Source organism: Mobula hypostoma, chromosome 9, assembly GCF_963921235.1.
Source record: "Mobula hypostoma chromosome 9, sMobHyp1.1, whole genome shotgun sequence".
In the NCBI taxonomy this organism is placed as follows: Eukaryota; Metazoa; Chordata; class Chondrichthyes; order Myliobatiformes; family Myliobatidae; genus Mobula; species Mobula hypostoma.
The window spans coordinates 113,023,336-113,033,123 of NC_086105.1; the positions used below are offsets into that span (position 1 = coordinate 113,023,336).

General features: G+C 43.3%; 1 pseudogene; it reads left to right on the plus strand.

The window, feature by feature from the left end:
- Window positions 1-467: 467 nt before the first annotated feature.
- LOC134351364 (UDP-glucuronosyltransferase 2C1-like) lies at window positions 468-2,080 on the plus strand (annotated as a pseudogene).
- Window positions 2,081-9,788: the final 7,708 nt, after the last annotated feature.

The window sequence follows — 9,788 nt, forward strand, 5'->3', positions numbered from 1 at the left end:
AGGAGAAATCCATATTTACAATGTACCTACAGTGCTTCCCTTGAATTACATATAGCTTTCACAAACCTGCTTCTACGCACCCACACTCCAGACACCCAAATTGAATGTTAATCAATATTGTCTGGTTTGCAATCAATCCCTGGTTATGGCTGCAGGAAAATTATTGGTCAGGGCTGCATTTCAAATTCAATCTACAATCCACATCCATGTCTGAGGATTGGTTGCCGGTGAAATTAATATTGGCTATACCCCTGAACTGCACAATACGCCGTAACAATGCAACTCGGCTAGAGTTTCCTTTCAGACCGCGTCTGGACGTAAATACAAAGGTGATGTGATTGCTGGCTCAGGGTGCAGTGTTAACTGGCAGCCAACGTGAATAACTGATCAAGAAAGGCACTTCGAATTTGCAGTACATGTTTCAGCACAAGAAAACAACCATTTCTGTTTGAGATTCACAGCCGAAAATGTCAAACAAAAGCCGAGCGGGTTTTCAGACGCTTCTGCTGTTTTTTCTGATGTTCTTTTCCGCAAGGAGTCCCAGCCCAGAAGCTGCCAGGATCCTTGCCATGCCCACAGACTGGAGCCACTGGATCATCATGAAATCCCTGCTCCTGGAACTGGTGCAGAGGGGGCACGAGGTGACGGTGCTGAGGGGCGACACTTCACTAAGGATTGAGGCAAAGAACAAAGATTTCACCATGGAAACTGTCCGTATTTCGGGGGAACGGCCACATGAGGCTCTTACCGAAGACAAAGTTTATGATATTATCTTCAAATTCTTATACGGGGAAGAAGATGGTTTCCTCTCCAGCATCTCCGCTGCCCGAACTATGATCGCAACGTCCTCCGTCAATATTGAAGTGACTTTTCCGTTCATTCAGGGAATGTTCGAGGATCGCGCTTTGATGGATCGACTGAAAGCTGGGGGGTTTGACGTGATTTTGGCCGACCCTTTCCATGCAGCCCGTGCCATGCTGTCCCATGTACTTAACACTTCGCTGGTGTTTTTTGGCAGGTGGATGATATCCGGGGACATCCACTTTGACTTCGTCCAGTCGCGTCGTTCCTTTGCGCCCATGGTAAATTCACGTTTGATCGACAGGATGTCGCTTTTGGGCAGATTGAAGAACGTGTTGATATACGGAATAACTAAATTCATAAACAACTTCTACATTTACCCAGCTTACAATCGGCTCTGTCAGCTTTACCTCAATGATGACATTACCGTGGAAGAACTTTATCGAAAAGTTGATATCGTCTTAATGAAGGTTGACTTTATTTTTGAGTATCCCCGGCCGACCATGCCAAACCTGGTTTACATCGCAGGTTTCCAGTGCCGTCCGTGTCGACCGCTCCCCGCTGATCTGCAGCGACTTATGGACATTTCTGGCGAGGATGGTGTGGTGATCTTCTCCTTAGGAAGTATAGTAGGCACCATTCCCCCAGAAGTTGCGAGTGAAGTGGCGGCGGGACTGGCCAGACTCCCACAGAGAGTCATCTGGCGGTATACTGGAGCACTACCCCCGAATTTAGGAAACAACACCAAAATCTTGAGCTGGCGTCCTCAAAATGACATGCTGAGTCATCCGAAGACAAGAGCGTTCATCACTCACGGCGGGGAGAATGGGCTTTATGAGGCCATTTTCCATGGGGTCCCCGTGGTCGGTATTCCAATTTTTTTGATCAATATGATAACCTTCTGCGTCTCAAAACCCGAGAAGCAGCGGTTATGTTAGACTTGGCTCGCATGAAAAGCGATGATATTTTCCATGCAGTGAAGACATTCATCGAAAACCCTTCCTATGCAGAGAACACGAAACGATTATCTGCCTTACACCGGGACGTTCCAGTGCAGCCAATGGAGCTGGCTGCTTTCTGGATTGAATACACAGTAAGGCACGGAGGGGCTGCTCATTTTAGAGCCGCGGGTAATGATCTTCCATTCTATCAGTACTACTTGCTGGATGTGTTCACCATTATTGTGGCTTTCATGGGGCTTTTCTTTTATCTCGTAATTAAATTACTTAAAATTTTACTTGTCAAGTTGTGCCCGGGGAGGAAGAGGAAAAGGGACTAACTGCAGGGAGTTGGAGAATGAATGAGAGTTCGTTCATTTTCGAAATCTCCTTTTGCAATGCTGCAGAACATATTCCCTGATATCAATAGCCAAATACAACCGCACCTGCAAGGATAACTAAATCTCGCTTAGCAGCAATACTATTTAGCTACTCTTATTGCCAAATTGAACAATATCTTATTCCCCAACGTTTTGTTTCATCGATCAACTTTTCCCTACTTATTTAATGTGCATAGATCCCATTGGTAAAGTCTTTGTTTCTTTACTCCATCTTGCTTCCCTTCTACCCTTCTGATTGTCAGTAAACATAAAAATTATTTCTCATTCAATCAGTTTATTAATTGCTGATATTCTCTAAGTATTAGGCTACCAACCTGAATCTAATCCACATGTTAGTGTTCACGACTAGGGAAATTAAATTAAAATTTAGAAAGTTCTGCATGTTAGATAAGGTGCAGCTGATGCCACCCATGGAGTAATGAACTCTGTTCTGATCTAGATATTTGTAATATAAGAACTGCAGTAGCATGGTGGTATGTCTTAAGAAGCAAGGCAGGAGAGACTAGTTTGCACATGCGGAAGTTTAGAAGAGTGAAAGGTGTCGTGATTAAAATGCTGATAGGTCTTTCTAGGTGGACATGGAGAGGACAATTACTCCTCTAGGAGAATCGAGTACTGATGTTCACTGAGTTAAAATAGATGTTTAAGAAAGAAATTAGATGGAATTTTATCTCACTGCTAATAGTGTTTGATTTTCTATGGCAAAGCGTGGCGGTAGCTGAGGTATATAGAGAATTCAATTATCATTTGAACTCGTCTCGACCAGACCCCTGTTCAAGCTATTCTTTCATGAAGAAGCTTTCCTGAGAGAGAACGAGAGAAATAAAAACGTGGAAATTTCAAAATTGAACTTTATCGACTTTTATCATTCAGAAAATATCGCGAGAGTTGGTTTTAAGTAACTGGAGACGCGTGTAGACACCTGTTGTCACAAGCAGGGGTCGTTTAGAAATGTCGGTACTTTGTCAATATCACCTCATCGGTATGCATTGTTCCTTGAATTGTTTACCTTTTATTTCTAATTGTTTGGCTTTGGACTAGCTCTGGGTTGCAGGTGTCTCATTTGGGATCATGGAGATTTTTAAGCTCTCTTTGTATTTATTGCTTTTATTCAATTTGTGATGCATTAATTAGCACGATATTTGCAATGTCTTGTCGTGTAGTTTGTTGCCTTTGGGAATTATTGCTTCTCTGCACACCAATGTTGTCAGATTGGTCCTGAATTCCTATGTGCCCCAGGGTGTATTTCAGCGGACCCATCTTTGCTGCATCATTGCGGTTCCTTGTCATGAGAAAGACAGAACAAGTTCTTCTGTATATTGTGAGTGATTTCAGCTTGTCAAGATTCGGTATAGTTTCCCTGATCTCTTGCTAGTTTTTCTAGTTAATTTTTGAAATAAAACTTTAATTTTGTTTGAATTGCTGAAGTCTCTGGCATTCCTGAACTTGAGTTTGCTGGTGACCCTCACACCTGCTATGATGTGATGGAGAGCAAAGCACTTTTGAAATTCTTTGTGATCCTCTGTTTGCTCTTATTCTTAGAGGGCTATGAAATTGACAATCTCTGACATTCATTGTTGTACCATTGGCAATAAAAGAAAAAAATGGAAAATGCTGACAATCATTCCTTTTCTGAGTCAAGGAAGATGTACATTTTCATTTGCTTAACATTTTAATCACTTTGCTTTATCATTAAGAATATGCTCATTGTGTGTGATGTGTACATTTAATCAGAGTCCATAAAATGGTATAGCAGAAGAAGAGGCTCTTTGGCTGACCATGTCTGTGCTGAACACATTCTCTTCTGCCCGTATGTGATCCACGTCATTACATCCCTGCATATTTGTGTGCCTAACAGCCCCTTAAATGCACAGTCCTGCTTGGCAGTCTGTTTCAGTCACCGACTCCTCTCTGTAAGTAAACCCATCCCTGGCCTTTCTTAGCTTCTTAGTTACTGCTGATTCATCCAGCAAAGGAATGTGTTATTTTCATTTGCCCAGCTTTTTATTTCACTTTGCTTTATCATTAAGAATATGTCTATTACATCATATTTATACACAAAATCAGAGTACATAGAATGACACAGTACAAGAAAAGGGCCTTCGACAGATAACCTCTGCTCTAAAGTATGCTAATTCTCTCCTACCTGTACATGATCCATACCTTTCCATTCCCTGCATATTCATGTTTCTAACGGCCTCTTAATCACTACTAATATCTAGTCAGCTCCATCTTGGGCACTACCCTACAAAGTGCCCTGGACATCTTTAGGAAGCAGTGTCTCAGAAAGGCAGCGTCCATTATTAAAGACCTCCAGCACACAGGGCATGCCCTTTTCTCACTTGTTACCATCAGGTTCGAGATACAGAAGCCTGAAGGCACACACTCAGCGATTCAGGAATAGCTTCTTCCCCTCTGCCATCCAATTCCTAAGTGGACATTGAAGCTTTGGACACTACCTCACTTTTTTTTAAATAAGCAGTATCTCTGTTTTTGCACATTTTAAAATAATCTATTTAATATATGTAATTGATTTACTTGTTTATTTATTTTAATTTTTTTTCTCTCTGCTAGATTATGGATTGCATTGAACTGCTGCTGCTAAGTTAACAAATTTCATGTCACATGCCGGTGATAATAAACCTGATTCTGATTCTGATATATCTGCCTCCACCAATTCTGCCTAGCAGTCTGTTCCAGGCACCTACATCTCTTTAAATAAACTTGCACATCTAGTTTAAAATTCCTCCTTGTCATCTTCAATGACGGTCCTCCAGTGGGAGTAGCATTCTAACTCTCTATCTAATCAAAACAATTTTAATTATCATTCAAACCATATATAGATACAGCTGAGTAAGCTACCAACACTCACAACACGCTGGAGGAACTCAGCATGTCAGGCAGCATCCATGGAAATGATGAACCGACCTTTCGGGCCAGAACCCTTCGTCAGGACTGTAGAGGAAAGGGGCAGAGGCCCTATAAAGAAGGTGGGGGGAGGATGGGAAGGAGAAGGCTGGTAGGTTCCAGGTGAAAAACCAGTAAGGGGAAAGATAAAGGGGTGGGGTAAGGGAGGCAGGGAGGTGATAGGCAGGAAAGGTGAAGAAGGAATAGGGGAAAACACAATGGGTAGTAGAAGGAGGCGGAACCATGAGGGAGGTAGTAGGCAGCTGGGGGAGGGAGCAGAGTGAAACTGGGATAGGGGAAAGGAGGGGGAGGGAATTACCAGAAGTTGGAGAATTCTATGTTCATACCAAGGGGCTGGAGACTACCTAGACTGTATACGAAGTGTTGCTCCTCCAACCTGAGTTTGGCCTCATCATGGCAGTAAATGAGGCCATGTATGGACATATCTGAATGGGAATGGGAAGCAGAGTTGAAGTGGGTGGCTACTGGGAGCTCCTGTCTGTTTTGGCGGACGGAGCGGAGGTTCTCGACGAAGCGGTCCCCCAATCTGCGTCGGGTTTCACTGATGTAGAGGAAGCCGCACCAGGAGCACCGGATGCAATAGATGACCCCAACAGATTCACAAGTGAAGTGTTGCCTCACTTGGAAGTACTGTTTGCGGCCCTGAATGGTGACAAGAGAGGAGGTGTAGGGACAGGTGTAGCACTTGCGCTTACAGGGATAAGTGCCAGGTGGGAGATCCGTGGGGAGGGACGTGTGGACCAGGGATTCGCAGAGGGACCGATCCCTGCGGAAGGCAGAGAGGGGTGGAGAGGGAAAGATGTGCTTAGTGGTGGGGTCCTGTTGAAGGTAGCGGAAGTTGCGGAGGATAATGTGTTGGATCCGGAGGCTAGTGGGTGCATTCACCTACCACCCCATTTGTGAAAGCATTGCTGGTTAGAGAGGAGATTAACGCAATAGAAAGCAAGGACATTAGCTGGGAGGATGTGGAATCGATATGGGTAGAGCTGCATAACACTAAGGGGCAGAAAACGCTCGTGGGAATTGTGTACAGGCCACCTAACAGTAGTAGTGAGGTTGGAGATGGCATTAAAAAGGAAATTAGAAATGCGTGCAATAAAGGAACAGCAGTTATAATGGGTGACTTCAATCTACATATAGATTGGGTGAAGCAAATTGGTAAGGGTGCTGAGGAAGAGGATTTCTTGGAATGTATGCGGGATGGTTTTTTGAACCAACATGTCGAGGAACCAGCTAGAGAGCAGGCTATTCTAGACTGGGTATTGAGCAATGAGGAAGGGTTAATTAGCAATCTTGTTGTGAGAGGCCCCTTGGGTAAGAGTGACCATAATATGGTGGAATTCTTCACTAAGATGGAGAGTGACATAGTTAATTCATAAACAAAGGTTCTGAACTTAAAGAAGGGTAACTTTGAAGGTATGAGACGTGAATTAGCTAAGATAGACTGGCAAATGATACTTAAAGGGTTGACGGTGGATATGCAATGGCAAGCATTTAAAGATCGCATGGATGAACTACAACAATTGTTCATCCCAGTTTGGCAAAAGAATAACTCAGGGAAGGTTGTGCACCCGTGGCTGACAAGAGAAATTAGGGATAGTATCAATTCCAAAGAAGAAGCATACAAATTAGCCAGAAAAAGCGGCTCATCTGAGGACTGGGAGAAATTCAGAGTCCAGCAGAGGAGGACAAAGGACTTAATTAGGAAAGGGAAAAAAGATTATGAGAGAAAACTGGCAGGGAACATAAAATCTGACTGTAAAAGCTTTTATAGATATGTGAAAAGAAAAAGATTGGTTCAGACAAATGCAGGTCCCCTACAGACAGCAGGTGAATTGATTATGGGGAACAAGGACATGGCAGACCAATTGAATAACTACTTTGGTTCTGTCTTCACTAAGGAGGACATAAATAATCTTCCGGAAATAGTAGGGGACAGAGGGTCTAGTGAGGTGGAGGAACTGAGGGAAATACATGTTAGTAGGGAAGTGGTGTTAGGTAAATTGAAGGGATTAAAGGCCAATAAATCCCCATGGCCAGATGGTCTGCATCCCAGAGTGCTTACGGAAGTAGCCCAAGAAATAGTGGATGCATTAGTGATAATTTTTCAAAACTCTTTAGATTCTGGACTAGTTCCTGAGGATTGGAGGGTGGCTAATGTAACCCTGCCTTTTAAAAAAGGAGGGAGAGAGAAACCGGGGAATTATAGACCTGTTAGCCTAACATCGGTGGTGGGGAAAATGCTAGAGTCAGTTATCAAAGATGTGATAACATCACATTTGGAAAGCGGTGAAATCATCGGACAAAGTCAGCATGGATCTGTGAAAGGAAAATCCTGTCTGACGAATCTCTTAGAATTTTTTGAGGATGTAACTAGTAGAGTGGATAGGGGAGAACCAGTGGATGTGGTATATTTGGATTTTCAAAAGGCTTTTGACAAGGTCCCACAGAGGAGATTAATGTGCAAACATAAAGCACACGGTATTGGGGGCAAGGTATTGATGTGGATAGAGAATTGGTTGGCAGACAGGAAGCAAAGAGTGGGAAAAAACGGGACCTTTTCAGAATGGCAGGCAGTGACTAGTGGGGTACCGCAAGGCTTAGTGCTGGGACCCCAGTTGTTTACAATATATATTAATGACTTAGATGAGGAAATTAAATGCAGCATCTCCAAGTTTGCGGATGACACGAAGCTGGGCGGCAGTGTTAGCAGTGAGGAAGATGCTAAGAGGATGCAGGGTGACTTGGATAGGTTAGGTGAGTGGGCAAATTCAGGGCAGATGCAATTTAATGTGGATAAATGTAAGGTTATCCACTGTGGTGGCAAAAACAGGAAAACAGATAATTATCTGAATGGTGGCCGATTAGGAAAAGGGGAGGTGCAACGAGACCTGGGTGTCATTATACACCAGTCATTGAAAGTGGGCATGCAGGTACAGCAGGCGGTGAAAAAGGCGAATGGTATGCTGGCATTCATAGCAAGAGGATTCGAGTACAGGAGCAGGGAGGTACTACTGCAGTTGTACAAGGCCTTGGTGAGACCACACCTGGAGTATTGTGTGCAGTTTTGGTCCCCTAATCTGTGGAAAGACATTCTTGCCATAGAGCAAGTACAAAGAAGGTTCACCAGATTGATTCCTGGGATGGCAGGACTTTCATACGATGAAAGACTGGATTGACTAGGGTTATACTCTCTGGAATTTAGAAGATTGAAGGGGGATCTTATTGAAACATATAAAATCCTAAAGGGATTGGACAGGCTAGATGCAGGAAGATTGTTCCTGATGTTGGGGAAGTCCAGAACGAGGGGTCACAGTTTGAGGATAAAGGGGAAGCCTTTTAGGACGGAGATTAGGAAAAACTTCTTCACACAGAGAGTGGTGAATCTGTGGAATTCTCTGCCACAGGAAACAGTTGAGGCCAGTTCATTGGCTATATTTAAGAGGGAGTTAGATATGGAGTTAGGTAGGGGTCAGGGGCTATGGAGGGAAGGCTGGTACAGGGTTCTGAGTTGGATGATCAGCCGAATGGCGGTGCAGGCTTGAAGGGCCGAATGGCCTACTCCTGCACCTATTTTCTATGTTTCTACTCCTTCCTAAATGTTTTGCTATTTCCTCCTTAATGACAGCTTGAAGCATTTTCCCGACTACAGATGTTAAGCTAACTGGCTTATAGTTGACCGTCTTTTGCCTACATCCTTTTTTAAAAGGTGGCGTGACATTTGCTGTTTTCCAATCTGCCGGGACCTGCCCAGAGTCTAGAGAATTTTGGTAAATAATTACCAATGCGTCCACTATCACTTCTGCCAATTCCTTCAGCACCCTGGGACGCATCCCATCAGGACCAGGGGACTTATCTATCTTCAGGCCCTCTAGTTTGCTCATCACTATCTCTTTAGTGACAGTGATTTTACCAAGGTCCTCACCTCCCATTTCATCCATAACATCATTCTTTGGCATATTAAACGCGTTCTCCACCGTGAACACAAAATAGTTGTTCAATGCCTCAGCCATTTCCTTATCACCAAATATCAATTTCACCTTCTCATCTTCCAAGGGACCTACGTTGAATTTAGCCACCCTCTTCCACTTTATATATTTATAAAAACTTTTGTTATCTGTTTTTATATTTTGTGCTAATTTACCTTCATACTCTATCTTCCCTTTCCTTCGTGTTCTTTGTTGCTTTTTAAAATTTTTCCAATCCTCCAGTCTCCCACTTCTCTTTGCAACTTTGTACACATGAGCTTTTAATGTGATACAATCTTTTATTTCCTTAGTTATCCAAGGTTGGCTCTCCCCACACTTACTGTCCTTACTTTTGACTGGAATGTACTTTTGTTGAGCACTGTGAAAAATCTCTTTGAAAGTATTCCACTGTTCTTCAACTGTCCTACCAAATAGCCTGTGCTCCCAATCCACATTAGCCAACTCCTCCCTCATCCCATTGTCGTCTCCCTTGTTCAAGCATAATACACTCGTCTTAGATCTAACTATTTCATCCTCCATCTGTATGCAGAATTCAATCGTACTATGATCACTCTTTCCGAGAGGATCCCTGACTACAAGATCATTATCTTACCTGTCTTGCTGCACATGACTAGATCTAAGATAGTATTTTCTCTTGTAGGTTCACTAACATGCTGCTCAAGAAAGCCAACGCAGATGCATTCTATGAAGTCCTCCTCAAGACTTCCTTGACCAACCTGATTCACCCAATC